This window comes from Lolium perenne, chromosome 5 (genome assembly GCF_019359855.2).
Source record: "Lolium perenne isolate Kyuss_39 chromosome 5, Kyuss_2.0, whole genome shotgun sequence".
In the NCBI taxonomy this organism is placed as follows: Eukaryota; Viridiplantae; Streptophyta; class Magnoliopsida; order Poales; family Poaceae; genus Lolium; species Lolium perenne.
Genome location: NC_067248.2, coordinates 230,736,659 through 230,753,542, shown reverse-complemented (window position 1 = coordinate 230,753,542; position 16,884 = coordinate 230,736,659).

Here is a 16,884-nt window from a genome sequence, read left to right as displayed (position 1 = left end):
ACTGCATCTGTACTTCCTGCAATATTACCACCATCAACCACACGCCAGTTGTAGCAGCAAGCTATTTTCTGGTGCCGTTACTACTGCGCATATTCATTCATACCACTTGTATTTCACTATCTCTTCGTCGAACTAGTGCACCTATACATCTGACAAGTGTATTGGGTGTGTTGGGGACACAAGAGACTTCTTGTATTGTGGTTGCAGGGTTGCTTGAGAGGGATATCTTTGACCTCTTCCTCCCTGAGTTCGATAAACCTTGGGTGATCCACTTAAGGGAAAACATGCTGCTGTTCTACAAACCTCTGCTCTTGGAGGCCCAACACTGTCTACAGGAAAAGGAGTGTGCGTAGACATCACTCCTACTGGTTCGATAACCTTGGTTTCTTACTGAGGGAAAACTTGCTGTTGTACACATCACACCTTCCTCTTGGGGTTCCCAACGGACGTGTGCTTCATGCGTATCACCTAACTTAACTCAAGTGGGAACATTAGTTTCATTCCCACAACTCTGTTGTGATTCAAAGTCAAAGTCACCTTTCAAACTCAAGTCACAAGTCACCATTCATATTTTGGAAAAGTTTTGATGACGGAATAGTATGGCCTTTCCAACTGTCCATGACCGCGGACGCGGCTATTCGAATAGGTTTACACTCTGCAGAGGTCGCACACTTTTGCCACAACAATTGCAATAATCCGTCAGGGGTAGCTGGCCCTGATTTATCACACTCAGTGCGCGGACTACCAATCATAACCTTTCATTTACATACCCTAGTATAGGCACCTCTTCCCATGAGCTTGGCCTCCCAGTGAAGACAAACCGTCAACCTGGGAACTGCACAGGGCTGGGGTCTGATATTCACCTCATTTCACGTCATTTCACTTTCAACGGAGGCAGCCTCGGCATAACCCCTATGACACTTGTTCAGAGGGAACCCATACTAAGACACATAAATTTCCAGCTAAGCCTTACCCAGATTCAGGTATTGTGGGGGTACTTGAAATTGGAATGGTATCGCATCCGAACCCAACCATCAGTTTTTGTAAAGTTCACCATTTCATCCAAGTCACCTTCACCTTCAAACTCTTTCAATAGAATGACTCATCATTCCAAGGTTTTCAAAATCAAAGATTCCCTGTTCCCAGCTAGAGTAGTCAACTTTAAGTTTAGCACTAGCAACTAGTCATGAGGGGTGCTAACTAGCTTGTAGCTCTCTAGGCTAACTTTGATATTCTTGCACTACTTCTTATCTAGACTCAAGTTAACTATAAAAGTAAGACTTGCAAATCAAAGTAAAAGCTTGAGAGATAAAAATTGGGACTTGGAAGTAAAGCACAAAGTAGTATGGTATTGGTGCTTTGCTCAAATAGAGCTTGCACTTGGGTAACTTGCAAGAGTATAGCTTGCCTTGATTGGTGCAGTTGTCAAAGTGTTCTTCTTCTTCCTCGTAGAATACCTCCTCCTCCTGGTAGTCTCCGGTTCTAGCGTCTATATATGAATACGAGGATACAATCACCAAACAATACTTAAGTAAACTTATTAGCCTTAATGGCTCACACAAGATGATCTAGCATCATCCCAAGCATTACTCACACAACACGAGGGTTCTCTTCTTTAGTGTTTGGAAGACAAACTCCTCTTATTGAAATAGGGATTAGGGTTTCTATTTATTTCCTTTGGAGAAATAATTTCCTCTCATTGAATCTTGTTAAGATTTAATCTCCTCAAATAACAAGTTATAAACACATGTTGACCAAGGTCAACACTTCACACTTATCATTTGAGAAACATGATTTAAATGAGGTACTATACCTCATGCAATTTAAATCCTACTTTGATTTCATATCCTCAAGTAAGAAATGATGAGACCATGCAACTAAGGTCATCACTTTACTTCACATTACTTTGGAAGATGATTTAAATGAGATGCTATATCTCATAGATTTGAAATTGCAATTTTGAAATGATTTAAATGAGCTAGAAATGACTACATAGTCATTATTTGGATCTAGCTCATGATCATATGAAGCAGAAATGTCATTTTTTGCATAAACAATTAGACAATATGAAATGTGATTTATGAGAGTTGGAATCAACTCAAAATCCCTTATGGTTGATTTTTAATAATTGTTTGAAATCTGCAAAGTTACTGATTTGTTATTTTTGGTGTAGATGATCTAAGATGAATTAGGGTTTGAGACCAGTGGGGTTTGATGGAGAACTTTATAGGCTTTCCAACCATATAAAGTTCATCAAATTTGGCTCAGTGGATTTGAAGTTATTTAAATTTGAACAAAGCATCTGTGAGCAAATCTGGCTAAATCAAATCATTTGAATTTGAATTTACGGGCTTGCGCGGGAGAGTTAACAGCCCAGCGAAGGAAAAAGTAAACGGGCCGGCCCAACTGCACGTCTCGCTTGAGTGGGCTGCCTGACAGTGGGCTCCACTGTCAGCGGTTCATTACGCCCGAAACAGTATGCTTATTTCTGGAACGCACGATTAGAATCGGATCGAACGACGCATGGCCGTCATCATCTCCGGCGAGAGAGGGCTACTGGCGCGGCGAGGGTTGGTGTCCGGCGAGCTCACCGGTGGCCGGTGGTCATCGGTGAGGGGGCGTGGCGGCGTTGTCGAGGGTGGCGAAGCTCCTGGTGCAGATGGCGTCGCCTAAGGTGGCCTCAATCAACGGCGGCGTCTGCGGCGGCTTCACGGACTCCGGCGAGCGATTGGCGAGTTACGGTGGGAAATAGAAGAGGGGAGGTGGTCGAGGAGATCGAGTGAGAGGAGGGGAGCAAGGTTGTGTGAGGATTTGAGGCGCGGGAGTGCCACCTTTTATAGCGGCTGGGCGAGGCCGAGGGGGCGGCTCAGGTCGTCCATGGCGTCACGGCTACAGGGCGCAGAGGGGCTGGTAAGGGGCGTGTCATGTTGGCGATGTCACCGTGGACCTAACACGCGTCATGGAGAGGACGGGGTGGACGGGAGCAGGCAGGCGATGTCGTGTACTGGCGTACCCGTGGCGGAGGACGGCGATGGTGGCGTCGACTACAGCGCTCGAGCGAGCCAATGAGGATGTCTGGGAGGTTGGTAGCATCGTGGCGGAGCTATGGGAGAGAGGAGAGGTCGCGAGGTGGTCAGAGTCAGCGGGGCGCGTGCATGCACTGTCACGTCCAGGGCGTGCTCATGCCGATCATGGCATGCTCTGGGCGTGTCTGGGCGCGTACGGTGCAGCCGGTGCGTGCGTCAGCTTGGGCAATGGAAGGTATAGGCGTGCTTAGTGGAGTGTGGTGAGTGCATTTGACACGATGAGAGGGACCAGAGAGGGATGGAGGGGAGTTGGCATGGTGGTGAGCATGTCATGCACGGCATGGCCTTGTCCTTGAATAATTTGTGCAGTGTGGTGTGTCTCTGGGCCTGGCATTGTCTTCTGGGTGCAAGAGGGTGCTAATGTTGACCAGAGAGGGGAGAGTGTAGGTTTAAAACCTCTGGATATTGGAGTGTGGGGAGTTGGTAGATCAAAGCACACAAGGTGTTTGTGTTAATGGCCGAAAGAGAAAAGTTTTTGAATTTTGCCAAATCCTTTTATGGGTGTGATTCATATATGATTTGGCACATGTTGGTGGTGGTGGGGTGCAAAATGGAATTGATTTGTGAAAATCCAAAGTGGGCATAATCTATAATCTGATTCAATGTCACCACTTTGCTTGATCACAATAAGAAATGGAGAAAGAATTAGACAAGGTAGTCAACACAAAAGTTGTTCACCTTGATAAGGTCTTGGATGAGGTGCAAAGAGTTGGGAGATTTTGGTTTAATAATCTCTTAACACAGGGGCTCAAAGTGGGTAAGATATTAAAAATGTCACATGTGACCATTATCACATGTAACTAGTTTTTGATTTTTCTTTTGATTTGATTTTGGTTTCTTTGATGCAAAAGGGATTCTTTTGAGTTTAAAAGAGTTTCCAAACCATTGGCACAAGTTAATATGGCCTAGGTTAAATATTTTCAAAAATGGCCACAGGCCCATATGTGAGGGTTTTTGCAATTTCTCAATTCTTTTTCTTTCTCTCTCTTTGATCCAAAGGATCATTGTTTTGGGTTCAAATGTTGTTGGTTGGGTTGAGGGAGGGTTTCACCATTTGGGTAAAGTAAATAGGGCATGGGCCATTATTGGAGAAATAGCCATAAGCCCACATATGCCTCACCCTTTTATTTTATTTTCTTTTTAAAAGTTCCTCTTTGGTTTTGAGAAGGGTAGGATTTAGGGTTTAGAGCATTTCAAAAATACTTCACACAAGCATCAAGGCAAAACTCACAACAATTGGGCATGAGCAATATGCACATGATAGAACTCAAATAAAGTTTTTTGTTGGCTCCAATTTTTGGAAAAAGGAAAATTTATTTTCTTCTTTGTTTGAAAATTTGGGATGTTACAGTCCCCATCCCCTGAGTCAAAGATCAGGGGTGTGTGGTCGAATCCCAGGCTAGTTTCCGCAACCAGGGAGTAGAACGGGAATCGAGGTTCCAGCGCCGAAGATATGAAAATTCTATCAAGCACACAGCGCACCAGATTGAGCTATTTGTTCGTCCAAGTATATCTCGCCCCAGTGCGAGGTATTTCCCTAAGGCCCCAGTGCCCAATGTGATCATTAAACAGCTCCAGCCTAGCCCAGTTCACTCTGTCATTATTTTTGTCTTGTGCTCTCCACAACAGATTGAAGTCTCCCCCCATGATTATGGGAAATTCTGTGTTAGCCACCTTGCTGGACACTTCTTCGAGAAACGCTGCCGAGAAAGTGTGGTCCGCCGGCCCGTATATGCCCATCACCAGCAACTTGTCCTGTCAGCCTTGATCATCACCGATGCACTAACAAAGTATCTACCCGAACTGAAAGCTTCCACTTCGAACACGCTATCCCGCAGACCCAAGAGCATTCCCCCAGAATGCCCATTGGCCTGTAACCAGCACCATAAGAATTTTTCTCCCACTTCTAGACTCTCGAGCTCTTGATTAGTGAAATCCTGCTTGATAGTTTCTTGGAGGCAAACAATGCCGATTCTATGGGAACGGAGGTAATCCTTTAGCAGCGTTCGGCGAACCCTTCGACCGAACCTGTGAATGTTCTAGAATAAGGCTCTCATTGGGAACCCAATCCCCGATCCCGTGCTTGGCGGGTTAGCATCCTTCCTTCCCTGGATGGGACCTTCTTCTAAATTTTCTTACGCAGGGCCGGTTTGTGTGGCCTACGCCTCCCAGCACCAGACCCTACTGGTGAGGAAGGCCCAGGTGGGCTTGGTTGCGGCTCCTCCCTCGTCTCCTGTTGAGATTGCTCTTTGTCTCTCTGTTGTTCGGCCTCTATTTTGTCCCGGGCAAGTGCCAATTCTGCTTGAGCGAGTTCTTTTGCGCGAAGTAAAGAGAGTATAGGAGCAGGGTTGCCTGCCCCCGAGGGAAAAATAATGGAACTACCGGCAGCAACCGCTAGAAGGTGGTCATCAGAGGAGTTCTGGAGAATGGCAAAGCCAGATAGGGATTTGGAATGGTTACCTGGATCTTTCTCCTCCGCCATCCGAATAGCCTTATCCAAGACCGGTACAGACGCTGACCCCACCCCGCGCAAGCTCTTCCGTGTAGAGTTGACTGGTGAAGCCCTGCTCCTTGGAGCCCTGGCAATAGGGGCTGCCAGCTCCGCAATGACCGCCCCCTCCAGGAGCTGCTCACTCGGTGCCTTCGCCACCTTCCCTTGCTCAGAGTCTCCCGAAAAATCCAACTGCATGGCCACCTCATGAATCACAGGGCTATGAACCTTGGAGGGGCGATCATTGTTGTTCTTGCTGCGGCGCTCCCTGGCCCTCAAAGCTTCAGGAGCAGAGTCTAGACTGGGGCTGGGGAGGCCTAGCTCCACCCGATCTTCTTCCGAGAGTGGTTGGGCTTTCTAGAGAGAGGGGCGGCTTTGTCCCGAAGCCACCACCCCTTCCGGTGTTGCAGAGTCCGTGATCAGGGAAGGAGAAAGGGGGGTTGTCCTCCATCAGTATCCCCTGTTTCGCCTGTCGAAAGCCTGGAGGGAGACATGAGCTTGGCGAGGGCCGGGAAGATATCTCTAGATTTGCACAAGTTTGAGCCGTATTGGCTGAACGCCGTTGCTGGTAACTTGATCCCCGTAGTTGGTGGTTGAGCCTCTGTCTGTGCCGATTGAACCGATTTGTGTTTCGGCCCCACTGCCGCGGATGGGGGCTTGGGCTCCGCCGCTTTGTCTTTCCTGTTGTGTTTGCCTCTTCTCCCGTCCTAGCCATCCTCTTCAGATTCATCCAGGTCCTCCTCTTGATCATCGGTCGACTTTGGCGGTAGTGGAGGTGGGGCGCGGGCTTCCCTAGCATGCACCAACTCAGGCACCACCCTCACCCTAAAACCTTGAGAGTTGACAAACAGAGTGAAGAAGAATGGGAGATGGAGGGGTTGCTTGCGTCCCAACAGCAAACGCACCGGGTCCAAGGGTGAGTCAAGAAATTCTTCGTCAACCGCTATAGGCCGACCCAGTTCACGTGCCACCACCAAGATCCTCACCGCCTACCTATAAGGTGGAGGGACATCAAACAGCTTTACCCAGACCTCCAGCAATTTTTCGGCCGCTGTCGGATCCCCGACGACATAGTCACTATCACACGTAGCTTGCTCGAAGGGAGAGTAAGGCCACTGATACGCGTGAAGCACACGTCCGTTGGGAACCCCAAGAGGAAGGTGTGATGCGTACAACAGCAAGTTTTCCCTCAGTAAGAAACCAAGGTTATCGAACCAGTAGGAGTCAAGGGCCACGTGAAGGTTGTTGGCGGAGGAGTGTAGTGCGGCGCAACACCAGGGATTCCGGCGCCAACGTGTAACCTGCACAACACAATCAAAATACTTTGCCCCAACTTAACAGTGAGGTTGTCAATCTCACCGGCTTGCTGTAAACAAAGGATTAAACGTATGGTGTGGAAAATGATGTTTGTTTGCGAAGAATAGTAGAGAACAATTATCGCAGTAGATTGTATTCAGATGTTAAAGAATGGACCGGGGTCCACAGTTCACTAGTGGTGTCTCTCCAATAAAAAATAGCATGTTGGGTGAACAAATTACAGTTGGGCAATTGACAAATAGAGAGGGCATAACAATGCACATACATATCATGATGACTACTATGAGATTTACTTAGGGCATTACGACAAAGTACATAGACCGCTATCCAGCATGCATCTATGCCTAAAAAGTCCACCTTCGGGTTAGCATCCGCACCCCTTCCAGTATTAAGTTGCAAACAACAGACAATTGCATTAAGTATGGTGCGTAATGTAATCAACACAAATATCCTTAGACAAAGCATCGATGTTTTATCCCTAGTGGCAACAGCATATCCACAACCTTAGAACTTTCGTCACCGTCCTGCATTCAATGGAGGCATGAACCCACTATCGAGCATAAATACTCCCTCTTGGAGTCACAAGTATCAACTTGGCCAGAGCCTCTACTAGCAACAGAGAGCATGCAAGATCATAAACAACACATATATGATAGATTGATAATCAACTTGACATAGTATTCCATATTCATCGGATCCCAACAAACACAACATGTAGCATTACAAATAGATGATCTTGATCATGATAGGCAGCTCACAAGATCTAACATGATAGCACAATGAGGAGAAGACAACCATCTAGCTACTGCTATGGACCCTTAGTCCAAGGATGAACTACTCACACATCAGTCCGGAGGCGATCATGGTGATGAAGAGTCCTCCGAGAGATGATTCCCCTCTCCGGCAGGGTGCCGGAGGCGATCTCCTGAATCCCCCGAGATGGGATTGGCGGCGGTGGCGTCTCTGGAACTTTTTCCGTATCGTGGCTCTCGGTAATAGGGTTTTCGTGACGGAGAGTTTAAGTAGGCGGAAGGGCAGAGTCGGAGGGCTGACGAGGGGCCCACACCATAGGCCGGCGCGGGCCCCTCCCTGGCCGCGCCGCCCTATGGTCTGGCCACCTCGTGGCCCCACTTCGTATGCTCTTCGGTCTTCTGGAAGCTCCGTGGAAAAATAAGACCCTGGGCGTTGATTTCGTCCAATTCCGAGAATATTTCCTTTGTAGGATTTCTGAAACCAAAAACAGCAGAAAACAGGAACTTGCGCTTCGGCATCTTGTTAATAGGTTAGTGCCGGAAAATGCATAATAATGACATAAAGTGTGTATAAAACATGTGAGTATTATCATAAAAGTAGCATGGAACATAAGAAATTATAGATACGTTTGAGACGTATCAAGCATCCCCAAGCTTAGTTCCTACTCACTCTCGAGTAGGTAAACGATAACAAGGATAATTTCTGAAGTGACATGCTATCATAATCTTGATCAATACTATTGTAAAGCATATGAGATGAATGAAGTGATTCGAAGCAATGGTAAAGGCAATGATTAAACACCTGAATCATATAACAAAGACTTTTCATGAATAGTACTTTCAAGACAAGCATCAATAAGACTTGCATAGGAGTTAACTCATAAAGCAATAGATTCTTAGTAGAAAGTTTTGAAGCAACACAAAGGAAGATATAAGTTTCAGCAGTTGCTTTCAACTTCAACATGTATATCTCATGGATAATTGTCAACACAAAGTAATATGATGAATGCAAATAAGCAAGTATGTAGAAATCAATGGACACAGTTGACACAAGTGTTTGCTTCTAAGATAGAAAGAAGTAGGTAAACTGACTCAACATAAAGTAAAAGAAAGGCCCTTCACAGAGGGAAGCATGGATTACTATTTTTGTGCTAGAGCTTTTATTTTGAAAACATAGAAACAATTTTTTCAACGGTAGCAATAATTCATATGTGTTATGCATAAGACATCCTATAAGTTGCAAGCCTCATGCATAGAATACCAATAGTGCTCGCACCTTGTCCTAATTAGCTTGGATTTACATGGATTATCATTGCATAACATATGTTTCAACCAAGTGTCACAAAGGGGTACCTCTATGTCGCCTGTACAAAGGTCTAAGGAGAAAGTTCGCATTGGATTTCTCACTTTTGATTATTCTCAACTTAGACATCCATATCGGGACAACATAGAAAACAGATAATGGACTCCTCTTTAATGCATAAGCATTCAACAACAGATAATATTCTCATAAGAGATTGATGATTAATGTCCAAACTGAAACTTCCACCATGATACATGGCTTTAGTTAGCGGCCCAATGTTCTTCTCTAACAATATGCATACTCAAACCATTTGATCATGATAAATCACCCTTACTTCAGATAAGACAAACATGCATAGCAACTCACATGATATTCAACAAAGGTGTAATAGTTGATGGCGTCCCCAGAAACATGGTTACCGCTCAACAAGCAACTTATAAGAAATAAGATACATAAGCTACATATTCTTTACCACAATAGTTTTTAAGGCTGTTTTCCCATGAGCTATATATTGCAAAGACAAGGAATGAAATTTTAAAGGTAGCACTCAAGTAATTTACTTTGGAATGGCAGAGAAATACCATGTAGTAGGTAGGTATGGTGGACACAAATAGCATAGGTTTTGGCTCAAGGATTTGGATGCACGAGAAGAATTCCCTCTCAATATAAGGCTTTGGCTAGCAAGGTTGTTTGAAGCAAACACAAGTATGAACCGGTACGGCAAAACTTACATAAGAACATATTGCAAGCATTATAAGACTCTACATTGTCTTCCTTGTTGTTCAAACACCTCACCAGAAAATATCTAGACTCTAGAGAGACCAATCATGCAAACCAAATGTCAACAAGTTCTATGGTAGTTCTTCATTAATAGGTGCAAAGTACATGATGCAAGAGCTTAAACATGATCTATTTGAGCACAACAATTACCAAGTATCAAATTATTCAAGACATTATACCAATTACCACATGAAGCATTTTCTGTTTCCAACCAAATAACAATGAACGAAGCAGTTTTAACCTTCGCCATGAACATTAAAAGTAAGGCTAAGAACACCTGTGTTCATATGAAACAGCGGAGCGTGTCTCTATCCCAAACAAAGAATGCTAGGATCCGATTTTATTCAAACACAAACAAAAATAAAAATATACAGACGCTCCAAGTAAAGCACATAAGATGTGACGGAATAAAATATAGTTTCACTAGAGGTGACCTGATAAGTTGTCGATGAAGAAGGGGATGCCTTGGGCATCCCCAAGCTTAGATGCTTGAGTCTTCTTGAAATATGCAGGGATGAACCACGGGGGTATCCCCAAGCTTATTACTTTTCACTCTTCTTGATCATGTTGTATCATCCTCCTCTCTTGACCCTTGAAAACTTCCTCCACACCAAACTCAAAACAAACTCATTAGAGGGTTAGTGCGTAATCAAAAATTCACATATTCAGAGGTGACATAATCATTCTTAACACTTCTGGACATTGCACAAAGCTACTGAAAGTTAATGGAACAAAGAAATCCATCCAACATAGCAAAACAGGCAATGCGAAATAAAAGGCAGAATCTGTCAAAACAGAACAGTCCGTAAAGACGAATTTTTCTGGGGCACTTAACTTGCTCAGATGAAAAAACTCAAATTGAATGAAAGTTGCGTACATATCTGAGGATCACGCACGTAAATTGGCAGATTTTGCTGAATTACCTACAGACGAGGCTACTCAATTTCGTGACAGCAAGAAATCTGTTTCTGCGCAGTAATCCAAATCTAGTATCAACCTTACTATCAAAGACTTTACTTGGCACAACAATGCAATAAAATAAAGATAAGGAGAGGTTGCTACAGTAGTAACAACTTCCAAGACTCAAATATAAAATAAAAGTGCAGAAGTAAAATAATGGGTTGTCTCCCATAAGCGCTTTTTTTAACGCCTTTCAGCTAGGCGCAGAAAGTGTGAATCAAGTATTATCAAGAGATGAAGCATCAACAGAGGGGTTTGGAGTTTTCTCAACTATGCATTGTATCTTGTCTATGTAAGGAACTCCTCTTTCGTTACTCTTAGGCTTACTATTCTCATCAAACAAATTTTCAGGAACAAGCCAAGCATAGTTATTTTCTAGAGCTTCATGCATTCCTAGGAGCTTACTAGGAATCGGTACTTTAATATCCCCTTCATCATTGACGTTATTAGTATACTTTATTCTATCCATGTCCATCTTTTCAAGTGTTTTTGCAAAATCGGTGAAAAGACCAAGCCTCTTATGCTTAATAAAAACTTTTCTAGCTTCTTTAGCTATATCACCAAATTCTTTAAGAAGGGTTTCTAAGACAAAATCTTTATTTTCTCCTTCTTCCATATCACAGAGGGTAAGAAACATATGTTGCATTACAGGGTTGAGATTAACAAATCTAGCTTCCAACATGTGTACTAAAGAGGCAGTAGCAATTTCATAAGTAGGAGCAAGTTCTACCAAGTGTCTATCTTCAAAATCTTCAACCGTACTAACATGAGTGAAAAATTCTATCTCTTCCATTGATAGACCCTTGTCCTACCGGTATATCTTTCAGAGTGAACTTAGGAGGAAACATGATGAAATAAAATAAAGTAAATGCAAGTAACTAATTTTTTGTGTTTTTGACATAGAGAACGCAAACAAGACAGTAAATAAAGTAAAGCAAGTAACTATTTTTTTTTATATTTTTGATATAGAGAAAACAAACAAAGCAGAAAATAAAGTGAAGTAAAGCAAGACAAAAACAAAGTAAAGAGATTGGATGTGGGAGACTCCCCTTGCAGCGTGTCTTGATCTCCCCGGCAACGGCGCCAGAAAACAGTCTTGATACGCGTGAAGCACATGTCCGTTGGGAACCCCAAGAGGAAGATGTGATGCGTACATCAGCAAGTTTTCCCTCAGTAATAAACCAAGGTTATCGAACCAGTAGGAGTCAAGGGCCACGTGAAGGTTGTTGGCGGAAGAGTGTAGTGCGGCGCAACACCAGGGATTCCGGCGCCAACGTGGAACCTGCACAACACAATCAAAATACTTTGCCGCAACTTAACAGTGAGGTTGTCAATCTCACCGGCTTGCTGTAAACAAAGGATTAAATGTATGGTGTGGAAAATGATGTTTGTTTGCGAAGAACAGTAGAGAACAATTATTGCAGTAGATTGTATTCAGATGTAAAAGAAACCGGGGTCCACAGTTCACTAGTGGTGTCTCTCCAATAAGAAATAGCATGTTGGGTGAACAAATTACAGTTGGGCAATTGACAAATAGAGAGGGCATAACAATGCACATACATATCATGATGACTACTATGAGATTTACTTAGGGCATTACGACAAAGTACATAGACCGCTATCCAGCATGCATCTATGCCTAAAAAGTCCACCTTCGGGTTAGCATCCGCACCCCTTCCAGTATTAAGTTGCAAACAACAGACAATTGCATTAAGTATGGTGCGTAATGTAATCAACACAAATATCCTTAGACAAAGCATCGATGTTTTATCCCTAGTGGCAACAGCATATCCACAACCTTAGAACTTTCTGTCACTGTCCTAGATTCAATGGAGGCATGAACCCACTATCGAGCATAAATACTCCCTCTTGGAGTCACAAGTATCAACTTGGCCAGAGCCTCTACTAGCAACAGAGAGCATGCAAGATCATAAACAACACATATATGATAGATTGATAATCAACTTGACATAGTATTCCATATTCATCGGATCCCAACAAACACAACATGTAGCATTACAAATAGATGATCTTGATCATGATAGGCAGCTCACAAGATCTAACATGATAGCACAATGAGGAGAAGACAACCATCTAGCTACTGCTATGGACCCTTAGTCCAAGGATGAACTACTCACACATCAGTCCGGAGGCGATCATGGTGATGAAGAGTCCTCCGAGAGATGATTCCCCTCTCCGGCAGGGTGCCGGAGGCGATCTCCTGAATCCCCCGAGATGGGATTGGCGGCGGTGGCGTCTCTGGAACTTTTTCCGTATCGTGGCTCTCGGTAATAGGGTTTTCGCGACGGAGAGTTTAAGTAGGCGGAAGGGCAGAGTCGGAGGGCTGACGAGGGGCCCACACCATAGGCCGGCGCGGGCCCCTCCCTGGCCGCGCCGCCCTATGGTCTGGCCACCTCGTGGCCCCACTTCGTATGCTCTTCGGTCTTCTGGAAGCTCCGTGGAAAAATAAGACCCTGGGCGTTGATTTCATCCAATTCCGAGAATATTTCCTTTGTAGGATTTCTGAAACCAAAAACAGCAGAAAACAGGAACTTGCGCTTCGGCATCTTGTTAATAGGTTAGTGCCGGAAAATGCATAATAATGACATAAAGTGTGTATAAAACATGTGAGTATTATCATAAAAGTAGCATGGAACATAAGAAATTATAGATACGTTTGAGACGTATCAAGCATCCCCAAGCTTAGTTCCTACTCACTCTCGAGTAGGTAAACGATAACAAGGATAATTTCTGAAGTGACATGCTATCATAATCTTGATCAATACTATTGTAAAGCATATGAGATGAATGAAGTGATTCGAAGCAATGGTAAAGGCAATGATTAAACACCTGAATCATATAACAAAGACTTTTCATGAATAGTACTTTCAAGACAAGCATCAATAAGACTTGCATAGGAGTTAACTCATAAAGCAATAGATTCTTAGTAGAAAGTTTTGAAGCAACACAAAGGAAGATATAAGTTTCAGCAGTTACTTTCAACTTCAACATGTATATCTCATGGATAATTGTCAACACAAAGTAATATGATGAATGCAAATAAGCAAGTATGTAGAAATCAATGGACACAGTTGACACAAGTGTTTGCTTCTAAGATAGAAAGAAGTAGGTAAACTGACTCAACATAAAGTAAAAGAAAGGCCCTTCACAGAGGGAAGCATGGATTACTATTTTTGTGCTAGAGCTTTTATTTTGAAAACATAGAAACAATTTTTTCAACGGTAGCAATAATTCATATGTGTTATGCATAAGACATCCTATAAGTTGCAAGCCTCATGCATAGAATACCAATAGTGCTCGCACCTTGTCCTAATTAGCTTGGATTTACATGGATTATCATTGCATAACATATGTTTCAACCAAGTGTCACAAAGGGGTACCTCTATGTCGCCTGTACAAAGGTCTAAGGAGAACGTTCGCATTGGATTTCTCACTTTTGATTATTCTCAACTTAGACATCCATATCGGGACAACATAGAAAACAGATAATGGACTCCTCTTTAATGCATAAGCATTCAACAACAGATAATATTCTCATAATAGATTGATGATTAATGTCCAAACTGAAACTTCCACCATGATACATGGCTTTAGTTAGCGGCCCAATGTTCTTCTCTAACAATATGCATACTCAAACCATTTGATCATGATAAATCACCCTTACTTCAGACAAGACAAACATGCATAGCAACTCACATGATATTCAACAAAGGTGTAATAGTTGATGGTGTCCCCAGAAACATGGTTACCGCTCAACAAGCAACTTATAAGAAATAAGATACATAAGCTACATATTCTTTACCACAATAGTTTTTAAGGCTGTTTTCCCATGAGCTATATATTGCAAAGACAAGGAATGAAATTTTAAAGGTAGCACTCAAGTAATTTACTTTGGAATGGCAGAGAAATACCATGTAGTAGGTAGGTATGGTGGACACAAATAGCATAGGTTTTGGCTCAAGGATTTGGATGCACGAGAAGAATTCCCTCTCAATATAAGGCTTTGGCTAGCAAGGTTGTTTGAAGCAAACACAAGTATGAACCGGTACGGCAAAACTTACATAAGAACATATTGCAAGCATTATAAGACTCTACATTGTCTTCCTTGTTGTTCAAACACCTCACCAGAAAATATCTAGACTCTAGAGAGACCAATCATGCAAACCAAATGTCAACAAGTTCTATGGTAGTTCTTCATTAATAGGTGCAAAGTACATGATGCAAGAGCTTAAACATGATCTATTTGAGCACAACAATTACCAAGTATCAAATTATTCAAGACATTATACCAATTACCACATGAAGCATTTTCTGTTTCCAACCAAATAACAATGAACGAAGCAGTTTTAACCTTCGCCATGAACATTAAAAGTAAGGCTAAGAACACCTGTGTTCATATGAAACAGTGGAGCGTGTCTCTATCCCAAACAAAGAATGCTAGGATCCGATTTTATTCAAACACAAACAAAAATAAAAATATACAGACGCTCCAAGTAAAGCACATAAGATGTGACGGAATAAAATATAGTTTCACTAGAGGTGACCTGATAAGTTGTCGATGAAGAAGGGGATGCCTTGGGCATCCCCAAGCTTAGATGCTTGAGTCTTCTTGAAATATGCAGGGATGAACCACGGGGGCATCCCCAAGCTTAGACTTTTCACTCTTCTTGATCATGTTGTATCATCCTCCTCTCTTGACCCTTGAAAACTTCCTCCACACCAAACTCAAAACAAACTCATTAGAGGGTTAGTGCATAATCAAAAATTCACATATTCAGAGGTGACATAATCATTCTTAACACTTCTGGACATTGCACAAAGCTACTGAAAGTTAATGGAACAAAGAAATCCATCCAACATAGCAAAACAGGCAATGCGAAATAAAAGGCAGAATCTGTCAAAACAGAACAGTCCGTAAAGACGAATTTTTCTGGGGCACTTAACTTGCTCAGATGAAAAAACTCAAATTGAATGAAAGTTGCGTACATATCTGAGGATCACGCACGTAAATTGGCAGATTTTGCTGAATTACCTACAGACGAGGCTACTCAATTTCGTGACAGCAAGAAATCTGTTTCTGCGCAGTAATCCAAATCTAGTATCAACCTTACTATCAAAGACTTTACTTGGCACAACAATGCAATAAAATAAAGATAAGGAGAGGTTGCTACAGTAGTAACAACTTCCAAGACTCAAATATAAAATAAAAGTGCAGAAGTAAAATAATGGGTTGTCTCCCATAAGCGCTTTTTTTAACGCCTTTCAGCTAGGCGCAGAAAGTGTGAATCAAGTATTATCAAGAGATGAAGCATCAACAGAGGGGTTTGGAGTTTTCTCAACTATGCATTGTATCTTGTCTATGTAAGGAACTCCTCTTTCGTTACTCTTAGGCTTACTATTCTCATCAAACAAATTTTCAGGAACAAGCCAAGCATAGTTATTTTCTAGAGCTTCATGCATTCCTAGGAGCTTACTAGGTATCGGTACTTTAATATCCCCTTCATCATTGACGTTATTAGTATACTTTATTCTATCCATGTCCATCTTTTCAAGTGTTTTTGCAAAATCGGTGAAAAGACCAAGCCTCTTATGCTTAATAAAAACTTTTCTAGCTTCTTTAGCTATATCACCAAATTCTTTAAGAAGGGTTTCTAAGACAAAATCTTTATTTTCTCCTTCTTCCATATCACAGAGGGTAAGAAACATATGTTGCATTACAGGGTTGAGATTAACAAATCTAGCTTCCAACATGTGTACTAAAGAGGCAGTAGCAATTTCATAAGTAGGAGCAAGTTCTACCAAGTGTCTATCTTCAAAATCTTCAACCGTACTAACATGAGTGAAAAATTCTATCTCTTCCATTGATAGACCCTTGTCCTACCGGTATATCTTTCAGAGTGAACTTAGGAGGAAACATGATGAAATAAAATAAAGTAAATGCAAGTAACTAATTTTTTGTGTTTTTGACATAGAGAACGCAAACAAGACAGTAAATAAAGTAAAGCAAGTAACTATTTTTTTTTTGTATTTTTGATATAGAGAAAACAAACAAAGCAGAAAATAAAGTGAAGTAAAGCAAGACAAAAACAAAGTAAAGAGATTGGATGTGGGAGACTCCCCTTGCAGCGTGTCTTGATCTCCCCGGCAACGGCGCCAGAAAACAGTCTTGATACG